This window comes from Triturus cristatus, chromosome 10 (assembly GCF_964204655.1).
Source record: "Triturus cristatus chromosome 10, aTriCri1.1, whole genome shotgun sequence".
Classification (NCBI taxonomy): Eukaryota; Metazoa; Chordata; class Amphibia; order Caudata; family Salamandridae; genus Triturus; species Triturus cristatus.
The window spans coordinates 868,146,698-868,165,619 of record NC_140593.1 but is presented as its reverse complement, the minus strand read 5'-3'; the positions used below and the strand labels follow the sequence as shown (position 1 = coordinate 868,165,619).

Below are 18,922 nucleotides of genomic sequence, written 5' to 3'. Positions count from 1 at the left end.
CCACTGAGTTGCTAGGTACACTGAGCTAAGAGTGTATTGGGGGAAAGGATATTAAAGAGATGGAACATTTTTGAAAAGTTGAGAAGTTATGACACAATTCAAATAATGGTAAACTTTAATTTCCAACTCAGAACTATGGAATAAATTGTTGTGCAGTATTTACATTAAAAAAAAACTCAAGTTCAATATCAGTTTGCGATTTCTCAGCGATGATCGCGAAAACACCACGAACACGCGGAGACAGGAACCTCGTTTTGAAAGCGAGGGGAACGGTTAACAGATGCTAACCACTCGCAAGTGGAGATAGAGTAGTCTAAAACGAAAGACATAATTTGATTTGCTTCCTTTCTCATGATCACAGACTGGAGAGTTGAAGACATTGTCTTTTTATGGTTGTTTTGTATGAGAGTGGTGTACCATTCTTGTGCTTAGTTTTTACAAATCTTAACAGTGTCAAAACTATCCTGAAAGAGCTAAAACAGCAATATAATCAACAAACTCACTTCACTGTTATGTACATAACTTTTTAAATATTTAAAAAATGTATATTAGAAATGAATATGCATATGGGAGTTTGGTAAAAACAGTATCACAGTGATATGAAAAAAAATGTATCAGATGAAATGTATCTGGCAGAGGCTATGTGTTTAAGATGTTAGCACTGTTGAAAGTCACCATGAGCAATGTCTTTAAATATTACAATGTTTCAATGTCCAAGCATTATTTGCAGAACATACAGATCTATGTTCTTTGCATTCTGGGAATTGTAGTACTTTTAGTCACATTATGGAACAGGAGTAGTGTAGTCATGAATAAAAGATAAGAAAATGTGGTGTGCCTGTATATGAATTTTTAAGTGGTAATACGTATTAGGTATGTATTTGGAAGTGGTTGTCAATCTGGTTTCTAACTTGTATGACCAGTTTGCATATGGTTAGATTGTGAGAAATGTTTTTTCTGGTTGCAGATGTACCAAGAGACTCTTCAGTTTACTTAAAGATATAGAGAACTATATATTTTTGGAAAGATGACCTGAAGGTTTATTTCCTTTATGAAATCACATATATGTTTCAATGGTGAGCTATGTTCTTTAAGGCTGTTGAAAATGTTATGTATATGGTGAGGGTGGTGCATTTCTTTAAACATGCTCTGTTTAAAATTGAGGTGGTTAATAGTGCAGAATGTCTCTTGAGAGTTCTTGTGCTGCCAGCTTCACTTGGTGTGTAACTTTTCTTTGAGAAATGCTGAATATATGTTTTAGACACAAGACATATTTGAGAAATGATGTCGGAACATCAGCCAGTATTTTTTGTAAATAATTGTCGACCTCATTAATAAAAAGGGAGAATAAAATTGGTGCTAACACCCATCCTTGTCGCATACCCCGTCCCACTTTAAATTCTGGTGTGCATTCAGCCTGGGGACCAAAACGGACTGCACTAGTTAATTTTTCATATAGGCAGGAATGAAAACTGATAATCGCCCTAGGGGCTCCCAGGTTGGTCAGAGTTTGCCAAAGTAAATCATGGTCAACTAAATCAAAAGCACTACTCAAATTGGCAAAACATAAATATATGGTACCTGTCTTTGCCCTAGTGCATTTGCCGATGAGTAGCTCCAAATTAAGACATTGTTCAATTGTCCCCAGGCGTATCTAAACCCATACTGCACAGGCGTTAAAATATGGTACACCTCAGCCCATTCCTCCAGCCTTTTAAGTCGAACTCTACTCATAACATTTAAAGAGGTATCTAGAAGGGAAATCCGGTGACAATTTTTTGGATCACTTTTGTCCCCCTTTTTATAAATCGGAACAATAATAGACTCGCCCCATGTTTGTGGTGTTTTTTCCATTGCAGCTGAATTAAACACTCTTGTTAAAATAGGTCCCCATAGTTCCGGTTCGGATTTAAAAACATCAACTGGGACTCCATCAGGACCTGGTGCCCACCCCCCAGCACTCTCTTGGTTTGCCTGGAGAACTTCTTCACATGTAATGTCTAGGAAGCAGGACCTCCTCTCGTTAGTTTCCTGATCTGATCCCCCCACCGTCTCCTCATTGTTGTTAAAGATTCCAGAAAAATTGGTCACCCATTTGTCTCCCAGAATAAAGGAACCAAACTCTGGTATATCATCATGCTTTAAAAATGGGACATTTACTGTTTCCCAGAAGAGTTTATTATTCCTGTTTTCTGAGGAGATGATCAGATTTTCCCACGCTTCTTCTTGTAATACCTTTTTCCGAGCTACTAGGGCTATTTTATACTCTTGTCTTAGGGACTTAACCGCCAGTACATCTCGTAGTGTTTTGGACAGTGCATACTTTAGTGCATGAAGTGCTTTGGTACTGTCGAACCACCCCCTTTTGTTTTTGAGTTTTTTATCAATCTGCCTAGTTAAATGTGTTTTAATAAACAAGGTAATACAATTAAAATTTCTGATAACTATGATTGGGGAAATTTCATCCTGGAGGCAGTAAGCCATTTCACACTGATTGTGTGTTATTATTTGCTTTAGTGTCCTACTTGGATCAACACCCGTCCACTTTATTCTAAAACCATTTATCCTAAAAGTAAATGTAAATGTAAATGTATGGTTTTTTATATAGCGCTGATCACCACTACGGGTATCTCAGCGCTGTATTCATACCGCTGAAGGAACCCTTCCTGGCTTTCCATGTGAGGTGTCCACTCCTGGGCACCCCCATGGTGAGGCCAGGCATCCCAGCGCTGTTGGGGCCGTTGTGGAGATTAAGCAAGCTATTGCCCAGAGTTGCAGTGTGGGACCCATGATTAGAATAGGCACTGAGGCGAGAATATCCAGTCCGCGGAATTTATAGCCCGAGACCCTGCCGCGACGGGAATCGAACCCTGGTCCCGGACCAGTGCTCTGCATCGAGGTCTGCCACTATAACCATTGAGCCACACTTCTCCAAGAAGTGATATGGTCAGCTAGATCAAAAACTTCGCACCTGGAGACCCAAAAAAACAAGGATAAGGCATGTAAATTGTGGTCACTCAGAATAGAGGGAACGACAATGGGGTTGTCACACCTTAATATATCCGGGGTAGACACTATTATGTGGTCAATAACCTAGTACATATTTCTCCCTATAAAGGTTGGGAATATGACCCCATTTTGACCACCACCTCCTCTAAGTAGGAGGAGATCATATTTGAATATCATCTGGTTTAGGGCTTCCCCGTACTCGTTATGACAAAAGTGGTCAGTTCCCTCCCCGTCACCATGGATGGGCTGCATGCCTGAATGTTGGGCATATCGCATGCCTGTATATTAAAATCTCCTGACCACAGTAGGCCATAATCAGTACTAATTAGAGCTAAAGAAATTCCAGTTGCCGGTCAAGGGCTGTTACCACGTTAATACGCCTCAAATCAAAAATGTTATTATAAAAATTAACTAAGATAAGGTCTTTCCCTCCCTTCTTGCTTAACCATAAGATCTGAGCATGTAATGTAACTTTTTTAACCCTTACAGAAATTTTATTAGAGATAAGTGTCTGTAGACCCCCCCCTTTCCTCGACCCGATTGTGAGACAGTTGCTGGAAGGAAATAGGCGGAATATCCATCAATATGTACAGGATTTATGCACCAAGTTTCCTGCAAACATATAATATCATAGCAGGATATAAAATTAACCCAGTCAATGTTCTCAACCTTGTTTATTAGCCCATTCACATTCCAGCTTGCGAAATCAAACCCTTCCCCACGGGGTTGTCCTGTTGGCCCAGTATTTGTTGTTCTAGTTCTAAGGGGATCTTTTTCTGGTGCCTCATATGCCTCCCCTGCATCAGACACCATAGTTTCAGACTTCCCACCCATATGAGAGACCTTTGTTGTATGTGGGCCATACCTGAACCCTGGTTTACTTAGCTGACTATCAATAAATGACAGTGTGGGTGACCCTTTCTGATCTAAATTTAGCGGTGATTTCAGTCGATCAAATTGTTCCAGATCACTGAGGAGGGCAAATCTATTGTAGCGGGCTAATCCTCTATTGCCATCCTCGATTGGAGCAACGATTTTCATGTGTCCCTCCCCCCAAGTGATCTACATTCATTTACCAGTGTTGAAGGATATCTAGGAAAGAAAATCCCATAGGGTAATACTTTTATCCGTGTACCCCTTGAGGGGTCCCTACACAAATGGTCCAGAAGAGCTCTAGGGCTATGGTAGTTATTAAAATTCAGGATAACACAATCCCCGTCCATTGTTTTATTTGTCGAGCCTAGCCTCTCCATCCTTCTCGCCATAATAATTTGTTTTGCAAGTGGGACAACCTCGTTTCCCCCGCTAGGGACCTGACGGGACAACCAGTGCAGAGATTTATTCAGCAATTGGATAGTATTTTCCGTCTGATCTTTCCTTAGGATCGGAACATTCCCCAGAATCAAGACAAAGGGGTCCGAGGCCCGAGGAGATGCAAAGACTTGTAGGTTTTAATAGGTGCCCCCCTAAGCAGACTATATTTGTTGGGATGAGTATTATTGCCTAGATCGTTAATGGCAGTAACAGATTGCATTGAAGGGCTCATGTCTCTCCGGTGCAGTTGATGTTGGTGTACTGGTTGGCCCATTTGTGCTTGAGGCTCAACTTGGGCAATAGATGGCAGGCTACTCATATTGGGGGCCTTTTTGTATTCCCCTCTTTTGTGTTGGGGATCTCAAGTCCTCCCACTCCACCCTGAGTAGATTGAATCCCCTTTACAGTACCACTGCGTAAATGCGGCGGAGGCCCAGTGTGTTGATGCAGAGGCCCCATAAGTTGGTGGGGAAGCCCAGTGGATTGATGGAAAAATGGTGTGACCAGACCCTCAAAATGTGACGGTCGCTCCTCAATTCTCATTAGTTGTGCTCGCAATGGATTCCACAGTACAATAAATAATGTCTCAAATCTCTTCCACATATCATCACCCTCTGTTAGTAGAAAGGAAATAAAATCCTTGGCTATCGCAGGAGACAGAGTGGAATTTAGGCCAAGGTCAGTTCTTTCGGTTCTTTCCTTCCCTCTACATCTTTTAGTTTGGGATATCTGCTTCACCGGCTGCTTTGCCGGTCCACCGCCCATTCTGCATTTCTCTGGGCGCTCACTGTTCTTGTCAGGCGCAACTGTCAGATCCTGACCCACTATTGATAGCTTAGATCTAGTTATAGGCTCATCTGAGGGGTGGGAACCCACTGGTGCAGCCGTGGGTGTGGAAAATGCCAACAGTACTGATGGGATAGGTTATGAGGCTAATAGAGTGGTTAGCAGAATATTAGCACCAAGTGAAGAACGCTTCTGGGCAGTCAAGGAATCCAGGGAAAGGCGTCTCTCGGTTATTGCAATCTCGTGGGTCAATACCGATTCTGCCCTTGTTAGAAATGCATCCAATGTTCCTGCCTGATCAACACGGGTCTTCCTTTTAGCCATCAGTTATAACTTTTAAGGGTGAATATAAGCAAGATAAAGAAAGACACGCGCAATCCTGACAGACTACAATAAGACCTTATCGGGTGTATTGTGGGGTCCCAAATCACAGGTGACAGAGGGTGGGCCCAGTCCAGTACCTTCCGGGCTCCGATGGGTGTGGAGGGGCCCGCCCTTGGCCCGGGCTTTGCCAGGGCATGGCTCGGGCATGCCAGCGTACGTGTACAGATTTTTATGTATGCGCGTAAACAATCACGTCTGCACTATACATGCACTCTATAAATCGCCTATATACTATGGATGCACTCCTGCAATCATCCAGGCACTAGAGTTGGACTCATTTAATCATCCAACCACTATCTTGCATGTATTGAATTATAGGGGCATTAGTCATGCAACTATCTAATCATTCAGGCACTACTCATGCACTCATCCAAACACCAAGATAGTAGTGATAGACTCATGAAAAAACGCAGGCAGTAGCTATGTAGATATGGAATGACTAATGGAGTTCTCACTTCTCACGGAATCATGCAGGTGCTACCTGTATCCTCAGGGACTCACCTAGGCACTACCTATACACTCATTCAATGATCCAGGGAGTATTTATGTATTCAACCACAAACATGTGTATTGACATGTTGTAGTGAGGAATAAGTAGCCTTTTAGAACCATCTGGTGAATTATATATGCAAGCTGTCACACACTCTTTGCAGGCACTTGGAAGAATTAGTGGATATATGCTCTGATAGAGCATTAGTGTGCAGATTTTTATATGCACCGTTTACCAAACTTTAAATGTGATATATTTAAGTAGAACAGTACTGAGATAGTAAATACACCACTGACACAGTGGTAGAGAAGTACACAAATAGCTCTTAAGTTGTCTTTTTGGATTTACAGTGTTGAGACACTGTATGTTTGTCTACACTTTGGTTGATGTTCATTTTAAAATTTACTACAGAAGGGATGAACTGGTCTTGCACCATGGATAAGTGAGAAATGATCTGTGGTGCAGCTGTGTTTTAGGAGAGGGTGCTATAGTGTTAGAAGGTAACTAAGAAAGAAAGTTTTGTGGTTTGCTTTGGGTTTGGTATATTGAAGTAAGTGCATGTAGTTATATAGCTAGGCAGGGCTGGCTTTAGGGCAGTGAGACTGGTGCAGCTGCAATGGGCACTGACATAGGGAGGGGGCAGTGACCATAGGGGAGCGCTGTGCTTAGCAACACTTACGATTTCCAAACACATTCTGTACAATTCCTTGTGCATACAACTTACAAGCAACAATAAAAATGTCAAGATAACTCTAGTGGTTAATGTTACCATTGGAGAGAGAGATACGAGTTTTGTCTAGTGGCATAAAGTTGTGCAGAGGGTTAATATGCCTGCTGCAAAGAACACATACTTTCAGATCACAAATCTTTATTTTGTATAGAGAACTGAGTGGATTACTGCTTTTGTCACAGAGATCCTTGTGTAACCACAGTACATAAGATACATCTGTAATATAGAACCATGACTGTTACGAACTGTCATCAAAGAGCTGCATGCACACTGCACAAAATAGTTAGGACATTATGTTTTTTCCCCCCAGTCTTTCAGTATCTATTGCTAATGTTGCTAAAAGGATTAAAACGAACAAACTGTATCTGAGAAAGGGGCTCTGGAGAGAAAATGGGCACTTTTGCCCAGCGGTAGTGAGGGAATTCGAGGAGGAGGTCATGGGGGGCACCAAAACAGATTGTTGCACCGGGCCCCACCAGCACTAAAGCCAGCCCTGTAGCTAGGTTCATCTGTAGATTTAAAACTGTTTTTGTATTAAGTGTAAGTCAGTAATAAAGTAGTTGGTTCGTTGGCTAGAGTAAAAATGTAAATATACTTATTTTTTTTACAGAAGAATATCTACTTAACTACAGACAGTTAGAATGTCTACAAAAGTTCGGAGGAAAAGCAACAGAAGCAAATACAGTATCTCTGCAGAACTGAGACAGAAAAGAGGGAAAATTTAGACAAAGTTGTGAAAAAAAGAGCTACTGGTAAGAGGACAAAGTAATTTCTAAAAATATACATAGACACCTGCAAAGATTACAATATAATGAAAATAAAAACCAAACAATGAGAAAGAATAAGAGTGGACAATATCTATATTACTGGAAAAGGAAACAATGTAACAAAGATTGACAAACCTTAACCAGGAGATAGAAACAGTTTAAGGAAATCAGAGCCAGGATTTTTCGTAGTAGAGAGGTAGTAAATTTACTGAGAATTATGAAGAAGTATAGAAGAAGGAGAGAGGCACTGAAACAGAAAGAATAAGCTGAGAGAGTACTTAATAAGGCTTTTGCTGGAAGAGGAAGCTTTTTAGATTTTGAATATAAATAGAATGAAGACTCTTGAGAAAATTGTGTTGTACATGAGGTGACAAAACTAGAAGAAGAGATTAGTCAATAGAACCAATTTTGTACAGGTTTTAGTGGAGAATGGGTACATCCTTCTACTAAAGAGCCTTTTTTAAAATAAAGAAAGCTATCTCCAGGATAACACATTAGTCGACAATATTGATGAATGAGGACAATGTTATAAAATGAAAAATGGCACTCCTAGAGCGAAAGAGGTGATGTTATCTAGAAATGTAGAACAAGTTATTGCAGAAGAGGCACTGTATACAAATGGAATTGTAGTAGTGTTTGTAGTATTCAACAGCAATCCATTGATATACTAAGAAAAGTTCTACATATCTTTCCAAGGTGAAGTTTAAAACACAAAATAAGTACTTTACAAGAATTGGATCCTTGCAAGGTTAGAAAGCATACAGATTTGGAGGGACACTCACTACTTTTTTTATCAAAGAAAGTGTGCCAAAGCACCTTTCATCATTTCAGGATGTAAGTTGTACACCTCTCAACAATGTGAACTTTATTTAGGAGGCTGTACTATGTGAAGATTCCTCCTTTATGTTTAGTAGAAATGAATAAAGCACTTTTGTATGGTACTGTGGCAGAGGTAGAAAAGGTTTGTGATGATGTGCATTTCCGTTTCTTTTGACCAGAACTGGAGTCAAAAGAAAATGAAGAGTTGATAACTGGAGGAGTTGCAGAACAGGACACCGGTATTATAGTTGATAACTTTGAAGAAAAGATTACAAAATGTAACAGAGTGTTTGTAAATGTCTTCGACACACTCACTACAAGATTCAAACACAGACTGTTGACTTGTATTTAAAAAGTGAAAATTACAATAATTATAACTGAGATAAGTTGGCTGTGTACTTATTTGTAGAAGAACACTTTGTCTTGTCCATGCAGCAAGTTATATGTAGGGACTGTTACAATAAAATGGTTGATAATAAATGGCCTGCTAGAGCTGTGCATAACAAGTTAGTATTGGTTGCTATTCCAGAATAACGTCAAGGTTTAAATGTTTATGAGTAAATTCTTATCCAAAGTATACTTCCATTTCAGGCTATAGTCCGTTGGGGGCCAAAGACGGGCAAGATACCACCAAGAGAGCTGCATTAAGGTCTAAAAGGTAGAGTAGTGTACTGGATTACTAGTGTTTTATCAAAATGTTCAGCAGGATGCTCAAGAGTTTTTAATGGTAATGCCAGGACAATTAGAGGAAGTGCATGTGAATATCAATGAACTAATTATCTGGTTTAAGTTAAAAATTAGATCATAATTATTAACATTGTGAATTCACCTCTAGCACTGAAACTAATTCAGAACAATTCTTCTACTTGACGTTATCAGATTGTAAAGGCGTGGCCTTTGAAATTTAACCAAAATCGCCCATCAAGATATGACATATCCAAACTGCAGATTAGAATTTAGGTGTACGTTGTTGGTATAAACATGGGAAATATGTCATAGTCATGCTACAATGATGCAGAGTGGATGGTCAGAAACTGAAATTACAAACTTTGTAGCTGGACAAATTTCCATTTCAAAAAGAAGTTTCAGAACTATAGCAAACATATTCCATGAAGGAGTTAATATAATCTCTACACACTACACCGTATGTTAAAGATGTCAGAGAGAATAGAGTTTTGAAGGCTGATGATCCCTCTCATTTGTTTCCCTGTGGAATGTTAAGTTGCTTCTTGTGGTATGTTTTCAAGTATTGCAACATACTTGTTGTACCACATGCATACTTATTTGCTGTGCCTGCGATATTGTCTTCTCACATATGCTACACGTCACCAATTTAGCTGTAAAACTGTATAAACCAGCGAAATGTCTTTGTTTGATAGTTATGTTCTATTTGTGAGTTACGATGTTAAAAATTATTTTTTGAACCAGATGTGTTTTATAAATGTGCGGTAAAATAAAGTTAAACCAATACATTACTGAACAGCTAGACTCAAACTTTGTGTAAAATGTCTATATATCTGTTTTACACTTTGTCATTTGCATTCGTGTCTACTGACATCATCGCAACCTCTGGTGTTGTTGTGAAGAAGGTAAATGCATTTTTGATATATCATTCAAAAATCTTTTATTCGATTCAAAGAATCATCATCAAAGCATTTCCTAAATATTTTGAAACACATAACACATAATTTCCACAAATGCATTTTTGATATAGGTTTTTTGACAAATGAATACAAAGGGGAAAGTTAAATTAGTATCTTACTAAACAGCTACACTGAAAAAAAGCAAAAAGAGTCTGTTGTACAAAGTCAAGCTCAAAGCCAAGCTAATGTTTCCAGCATGAATCCAAAGGGGGTGAAGAATTTGATTTTGACACTGGTTAGGACAACGTTCAACAGAAACGGGCAAGTTTCTGGTTAGTGAAAGCTCTGATGAAGAACTCGAAATTGCTGCAGTTCAGTTTCAAAACAGGGATCGGAGTGCAAAGCTGTTACAATGCAAAAAACTAAAACATAAGTGGCGGTTAATAGCAGTCTCTGATCCCAAACCTGAAATGTTGCACCTGAAGATCAAAGTTACAAAGACCTCCACAGGAAAGAAGAAGTTCACAGTGCACAGAGCAGACAGAGACAAAGTTGATCAAAGTTCATGTTTGAGTCTGAGCACAAGTCTAAGTTCTTTAGAGAATACAGAAACAAAGACTGTTCCTTAGAGAGAAAGAGCTGCAGACGATATTCCAAGGAAACGCCCTTATATAAAAAAGCACTGTGAGCCAGAAGTAAAACTTGAGAAACAATTAGACTCTGAAGCAATTGGGAGTGAATCACCAGTTGCCAAAAGGTCAACAAGGAAAAGATCTCGAAATGGAAAATATGCCCCACTTGAATGTGTATATTTAGCCACAGTTTCTGAGGAAGAAAAAGAAGGACAAGATAAAACAGTAGATGACTATTCAGAAACCGAGACTGAATTCAAGTCTGGAGAAGAGCAACTGTGAACTGAATAAATAGACTTTTGAAGTGAGATCTTCTGGGATTTGTTGCTGAAAGCTGAAAACTGAAGCCTGAAAGAGCTTAAAATGAACTAATGAAATGAACTTTTGAAAGAAAAACTGAGACGCTTATTTCTGAATTTTGTTTTAATTCCTGTTTTAGTAAAATAAGAAAAAAATGTTATTGTTTTAAAGAAAACGTTTTGTAGATTTTTGATTTCTGACCACAATAAAAAATAAATTCTCAATAGAAGAGGATTACAGAAAATGCTGTAGAATTGTAGGGTTTATAATACTAATGATAATATTTGCACTTTTAGTAGGATTGTTGTGCTTAGATTCCTGTGGGATATGCTTTAGATCATGTTAATAATGTTAATGTTGAGATTACTATTAAAAGAGATGAGTTGAAATATGATGTACCAGTGCATATAGAACATATAGTTAGCGCCTTTAAAGATAATGTATATACTAAAATGGTTTGGGAATCTGTAGATATATTGAAGGTTAGTGGGTGCTATGATTGCTCCTACTTGCCTACATCTGCTGTGGAGGGTTCTATTTATTTGCAATTACCAATTTCATATTCTTTATCATGTAGTGTGTATGTTGCAATTTTTAATCAAGATGAACTTCCTTCTCCTTAGTTGACTGATTTTAATGTGTTGATAGATTTGCCTGCTGGTCAAGATAATAGAGAAACTAAGCATGGTAGGTTTTTGAGAGTGCTTGCACAAAACAAGCATGATAATAGTTCTGTTCATACTTATGGGTATCTTTTAAGTAGAGAAGAGTGTGATGTCATTAGACAGTATAACGAAAGAAGAGGAAATAAAGGAAGAAGATCAATTTAGACTGTCAGGTTTACATCCTAGATTGAGAATGGAGCAAGAGAGGAGAGGTGAGTTTTATAAGCTAAGGTGTAGCTCCTTGAAAGGGAAAAAGGTAGAATTTGTAGGAGAGACTGTGCGGTAGAACGTATGAAGTTAGTGGAAATGATTTGCTTGCCGTAGAACCTATTTTGAGGTGAATTTATTATGTTTGTACAAAGATTGCTAATTTACCAAGAAATTGGGTTGGCTCATGTCATCTAGCTTTAGTGTTTCCTAGAGTTTATAATGTGGATGAATTAATTATCAATATAGTTTGAAAAGAGTGAGACGTAGTTCTGGACAAGTCACTATAGATATATAAGGTGCTATTATTTCTTCTGTGGTAGTGGTGATGAATAATATGTGAAAATTAGGCATTTGTCTTGAGTGGTAGATAGACTCGCTGTAGATAGTGCAGGATCTTAGTTAGTGAATTTAGAAAAGATAGAAATTAGGCTATGGTAATGTAAAATTGCTTTAGATATTCTTTTGGTAAAAGAGGGCAAAGTCTGTAAGGTAACTAAATCAAAGAGACATTGCACATTGTTTCCAGGTAATAGATGGATTTTATTACTAATTTGGCTAACCTATCTCATGAGATGAAGTCTTTGTAGGAACCTGGCATATGTGAAGCTGTAGGCTCATGGTTTCGCGTATTAGGGAGGAGTTTTGGTAAGTTTGGTGAGTAGTTAGGTAGTATAAGTGGAGATGTTCTTCAGACAATACTAACTCCTGTTATTATCATAATGATTTACACAGTTGTTCTGTTTATTTTTGCAGTATATGATTAGTAGATATTAAAATAAAGATAAAGGTCAAAATTGGTTGAAGAAAAGGAAAAGACTGATAAAAACGGGAATGTAGAATTTTAAGGATCATGTCTACAACCAGTTAAAGATGGTGGACGAACATGCATGCAGACAACTGACGAAGGTAAAGCCATCTATTAATTAATGTTTAATCAACAAAATTTATTAATGGGCTTTTAAATGATTATTTTAAAATAACCAAAGGGTGGGAGGTTTGCAATTTTCTCTCAATGTGCAATTTCGAGTGACAAATAATTTGTTCATGCTAATCATTTTAGTGATGAATATAGTCATACCTGTTTAATTAATGATTTTGTACTTGAAACAATTTAGTTATGATGTTTAAAAGTGTAATTATTAACATTGTTTAGTTATGCCACGTTTTTGTAGCCACATATTTTATTAAGATGCATGCAGTTTCTAGTTATTTGCTCATCCTGCTTATGCTGAGTCCCCCTACCAATCAATGTCCCTCTACTAGTTTCTCCACTCACAGTTTTTGTGGAGCACAGCACACTGTGACACAATTAGTTATTTTTCTTAGAGAGTATGATTTGTGAATGAAACTTTTCATCATGTTCTTGATGTATCTTTCTGAAGGACACTTCTTCTGGAAGTTTGGATGCAGGATTTCCAGCACATTAGTGTATGAGTCTTTGTTTGTTTTGTTTCATATTGTGTTTTACATCCCCCACTGTTGTTGCTGTGGAAGCTAATGGAAGATTTCCTCTACCTTAGAAATAGGTTAGTGTTATAAGACTTTTAACAGTGATCTTGATTTTGATTTGTCCAATGTGTGCTATTGTTAGTCATGCCATGCTGAATTTGCAGTTTTGCACAATGCCTATGTATAAAACATGTATAAAAACCCCTAGTTTTGAGGGTGAGGGAGAGACATTATTTTCCTCACAGAACTCTTTCCATTTAGAAAGACATTTTTTGCATCTGGGAATGCTGCCTGTTCCATTTGTGAATTTTGTGACCTATTGGGACCTGGAATAATTACTGATTTCTGACTTTGCACTCCATATCTGAGCCTTCTTGGCATTACTGGACTTTCTCTGTATTGCCTATTTTAACATTTTTGTAGTAAAACTCGTTCATGTTTTATTGATCTAGAAAACCGTTATTGAGTGATTCAAGTAATTATTTCATTTACATTGTTAATTTTATTAGGCCTGATGACATGGGGAGTGGTGACACTTATCACTAAATCAAGGGTGCTGTAGCTGAACCATCAAAGGTTTATTTTGGAGTGATCGAAATATTCTGGTTTAGTAGAAAATTGGAGTTTGTGCTCCCACACCAGAAAACAGTCAAGTATGACCTGGTAACAGGCAAGCTGGACTACCGGAAGACCCTCTATGCTGCAATCAATAAAAAACTTACCAGAAGGCTGCAAAACATTCAGAACTTGCTGACCATAATCTCTTTCAATCTTCCACACTGCGTTCACATCACACCACACCTAAAGGAGCTCCACTGGCTCCCAATACACAAACAAGTCCAATTCAAACTCCTTACCCACACTTTCAAGTCATTACATAACACTGGCCCAACATACCTCATTTTACAATAGTTGGCAGTGGTTTGCACCCTGTTCAAGTAATGACCCTCACTCTAGTCAGGGTAAGGGAGTCACACAGCTAAGATAACCCCTGCTCACCCCCTTGATAGCTTGGCATGAGCAGGCAGGCTTATCGCAGAGGCAATGTGCAAAGTATTTGTATACACACAAACACAATAACACAGGGAAAACACTACAAAAGGACTCCACATCAGTTTAGAGAAATAGCCAATACTTATCTGACTAAAACAAGACCAAAATGACAGACATCCAACATACACAAGTCAAGATATCAATTTTGCTAGATTAAATGAAAGTGTAGCTCTTAGAAATCAAATAGCTCCAAAAATGTTATTTGGTCACGGTTGACGTAGACAACTACACGAAGTCAGTCCAACCTTGATGGAGCGAGGACTGGTTAGAGAGTCTGGCAGACCCCGTACAGTACCTTGGAGACGTCATGAAAACAAAAGATGATGCAAAGCACAGGGGAGGTGAGGCGTTTCAGAGTCAGGTGTGATGTCGGCTCCTTACTGTCATGCAGGAACGGTGATGCAGCGGTTGCAGGTGTGTCTTTGGTTCGGTACTGCCACGTAGGAGAGGTGATGTGGCTGTTGTTGCTGCGGTATCTCAGTTCCTTACTGTGGTGCAACGTCAATAAGGTGTCGAAGATCAAACTGCGAGGCTTCGATTCTGCAGCGTTGATGCCGAACCACAAGACCGCAGGCACTGTTTTGGAGTCAGAGAGGTGCATCACAGACGTAGATGGTGCAGTGCTCTGGTACTTTGGAGGAACTGCAGCGGCGTTAGAGCCTGTAGTGCAAGTCGCGGTTGTTGCATTGAGCATGGACCATGGCTCTGGTGCAGGCAGTGGCATGGTGTCAAAGTTGCAGACAGGTGCCGGTTCTGAAAGTCAATCGGCGTCAATACTTTGGTTTCTCCTTAGCAGCACCAGTTCTCACTTCCAAGAGCCCAGGAACTGAATTTGGCATCATTTGGCAAGTCAGGACTCCCAGCAGGAGAGCCCAAGTACTGGTAGGTGAAGCCTATGATGGCCATGAGACTTCTTAAAAGGAGGCAAGCTCAAATCAAGCCCTTGTAGAACCTTGGAAGCAGGATGGAGAAAGCAAAGTCCAGTCCTTTCACTCCCAGGACAGAAGCAGCAAGATCAAGAGGATAAACAAAAATATTGGCATTTGGTAGCAACAGAAATTGGGATCACAGAAGACCCACTAATTGCCTTTAAACGTGGAAGAAACATCAGAGACTCTGTAGTCAGTGCATATCTGGACATTCCCAAGCAACCTGACCTACGAACGCAACTCAACTTACACCCGGTGACAGGTCACCACAAATGCGGCCATTGTAAGGCTTGCTTCCTTACCATTGAAGGGAAGAGTTTCTCACATGACAATCGTACATACACCATGTTAAATTTCACCAATTGTAATAGCACCAATTAGATTTATGTCATCAACTGCCCCTGCAATAAACTATACGTGGGACAAACGACACAAAAGATAAAATGCAGGATCTTACAACACATCAGCAGGTTTAGATGTCGCACTCCAAGGGGCGCTCCTAGTCGACCACTTTGTCAATTCCTCACATCACCCTGAAAGCCTTAGATGGACTGTCCTTGAGAAAGTATAAATGCATCCCAGGGGAGGTGACATGACAGCTTCTCTCACTATCAAGGAATGTAAGTGGATCCACCTATTGAACACAGTGTCTATTGGCTTAAACGAAATTGAGGAGACACACAAGCAGATGGGCCAACTTAGGACCAGATGACACTGTTCTCCCCCTAGTTTCACAAGTTAGAGAGGCCTCAGCCTAAACCCACACAGCACACCATAGTTTCTCTAGTGGGGTATATTACATCAAAATGAGTCAGTCCCCAACACAGAAAGGTTTCTGCAGTTCATTATCAAGAGCCTGTCCCTAACATAGAAACATTCCCGTGAGGCATGTAACGAATTCCCCGATGGTCACACTTGTGATCTCTGTACCCTTGCGAACATGAGCCTTAATAGACCAGTCAGTATACTTCATGTATGAAATGCCATCCTTGTATGTATAATAATTTTAAACAGTCTCATTTGATGTTACTTATGTTACTTATGTGATTTCTGTATGTTCACAAATGCATGCTGTGACAGTCGAATCCGCATAATTGACCTTAAAAAGTTAACTACCATTTGACACTGTTTTTATTCATTTGTTTGTACAATTGTATACCTTTATAATGCCTTGACATTGTCCACCTCAACAGTTTCAATATGTGGTTTTATTCACTAACAATGTGTATATGCAGCCATTAAGGGCCGCTAAATTATTCAGATACAGTTGCCACTTGCACGCAATGCAATTTTAAAGGTTTTGTCTAATACTGGAATTTGTATCCTTCTAGGACATCAAAATCACGCCATGACATTCCACATCTCGATTGTATCTCCATCCTATAACCGGGAAGTCTTTTTTCTATTCTAATCCCATTTCCTGCTGGTTTGAGCTGCTGCACGCTAGTGTGCACGTCCGTTCTATCACACAGCGCTCTATTTAATCACGAGCATCTCCGTGGTTGTCGGTATAGATCACCGAATCCTCCTGACGGACAAGACTTCATCAGGTATGCATACAAGAGCACATTTACTCGGCTCCATTCCCAAGTTTTTTCGAACTCCTGGACTTAGATTGGGGTGTTCTTTTCTTTTCGTGCCTCAATGTAGAGTCAAAATGATGCCCTGAAATCCCACTAGATACGCCGCATATGGCATTAATTGCCACTTCCTAACATGCTTCTTCAAATCACGAATGGATAACCAGGTACATTTTTGTCCATAGTTTGATTTGTTTGATTTTTTGATTTTTTGTTTTTTAAACATTGATCTTTTTATGAACCGCTTACTCAGGATGTATTTCGTCCTCTTACAGTCTGATACCCTTTATAATTTAATGCTCCACTACTGTCCTGATTGCCAATCAACTAATCAAATTAATTACAAACGCTCTGAATGACTGGATCAATCTCCGTTTCAGGTATGTTTGATCCACCAATCCACCTCTGTTCAAGTGCATCTAGGGAGGATTTGACACTATTAACATCTTCCCTCCATCATTACTTTAGATACCTGATACAGTCTACCCTTGACGTTCAGTTGGATTACACCCCAGACGTAGCGATCGCATGGCCCCATGGGCTTGCCCCATTTGCTTCCTTCAATTTTCGAAGACCCGGTGAGTGGATTATACATAGTCCATATAATTGCATGTTTCTTCTTACGATATGAACACGCACTCACCCAGAATTTCTTCTGCAGGCTGTCCAACACACCACCCTGTCCTGAAGAAAACCCGTTTTTGACATTCGTAACTCATGCTGTTGGTCAGAGTCGAAACGTCGACGGTTGTTTGTCCATCCATGCTCTAACAGGCCCGCTAGCATGCAAATCCATATAATTAAATTATCGAGCTAGTGCCATTGTTTTTCAAATTTGAAATTGGAGATTGTTTTTTAAAAGATTTGATTGTAAATATATGTGCAGTATTTTGTCATCTTTGTGTTTAACACACATATATCGTCACTTTCTCACCACACTCACTATGTCACTTTAATCACCCTCACATGTGCCGTTTTACCAATGTAATTATCGGACAGCCTTTTCTTGTTTGTCGTGGTAATTTTTGACCTTATCTGAACAATTTGAAAATACAAAGTAAAATATTATCTTTTTCGTGAATAACATATTTTGTTTGTTCTTCTGTGTGTGTTCAAGAGTTATGTGTACTTAAATGTTTAATACCACAAAGAAATTGTTTGACCCGATTATCTCAACCTCCAGCTGGCTTTTTCCATCCTTCTCACAAAACTGAATGCTGTTCCCCAACTGATATACACAACCCTTTCCTTTCCACATCTACTTTTTCTCTGTGACCCTGTCTCTACTCTGTTACCTCTACCTGCCTCTCAGCCTCTAACATCTTTCCTCTTTTCTCTCTTACCTCTCCTCTACACCTAAACAGCTGTGCAACCCTCTTGAGCACTCTGCTTCCGCCTCTCCTTAGCCCTACTTTTCTTGTCATGTCTTGTCTCTACTTCTCACCATCTGACACCCTTTCCAACACTCTTTTCTTCTTCCTACCTGTCAACCACTAAAACCTGTCCCTTCCTCCCTCTACCATGTGTCTTCTTCTTTTTCCTATCTCTCAGAGTCTAATAACCTCTCACTATCTTCTGTAACGCGTCCACTCTTGCACGCCTGTATCTACTCTACATCCTCCCTACCTTTCTGTCTCTAACACTTTTCTCCTCCTATGTATTCCTAAAATCCTACATCTTCCCCTTATCTCAGCCTTCCATTTCTTTCCACTCCTCCTCAGATCTACCTCTCCTCTTGTTTCACCCCTTCATCTCACCCTCTAAACCCTTCCTCTTATTCCTATCCAACTCTCTACAAATCATTTTTACTTTTCTAACCTAAGATCATCTAATGCAGCAATTCCTAACCTTATGACTTCTGTGGACCCTCACTGTATCATTACTGAAATCCAGGGACCTCCTCTGAGACATTATTGGAAGACAGGGACTCCTGGCCTAAGAACAAACTATAATTTCAACCTCAAAACAATTAATACAAATAAAAAAACAAGTTTACACTAAACAAATGCTCGAATATCTCAATTGTTATAAAGACATTTTAAAAAATGTCAATGTTGCTTCTTTAATATTAATATATTATTAATATTAATTAATATTTAATTTTGCAAAGCAGATGAAGACCCCCTGAATAGTCCTAGTGGACCCCCTGGGGTCCCCAAACTACAGTTAAATTACCACTGATTTAATGGATTAACAACAACCCAATTTACTGCCACTTCCTC

At 39.3% G+C, this 18,922-nt stretch overlaps 1 protein-coding gene across 2 annotated transcripts in view; it reads right to left on the bottom strand.

Moving 5' to 3' along the window:
• Nucleotides 1-18,922, bottom strand: part of LOC146796129 (GTPase IMAP family member 6-like) — a 292,397-nt gene that overhangs the window by 195,413 nt on the left and 78,062 nt on the right. The window lies entirely within an intron of this gene.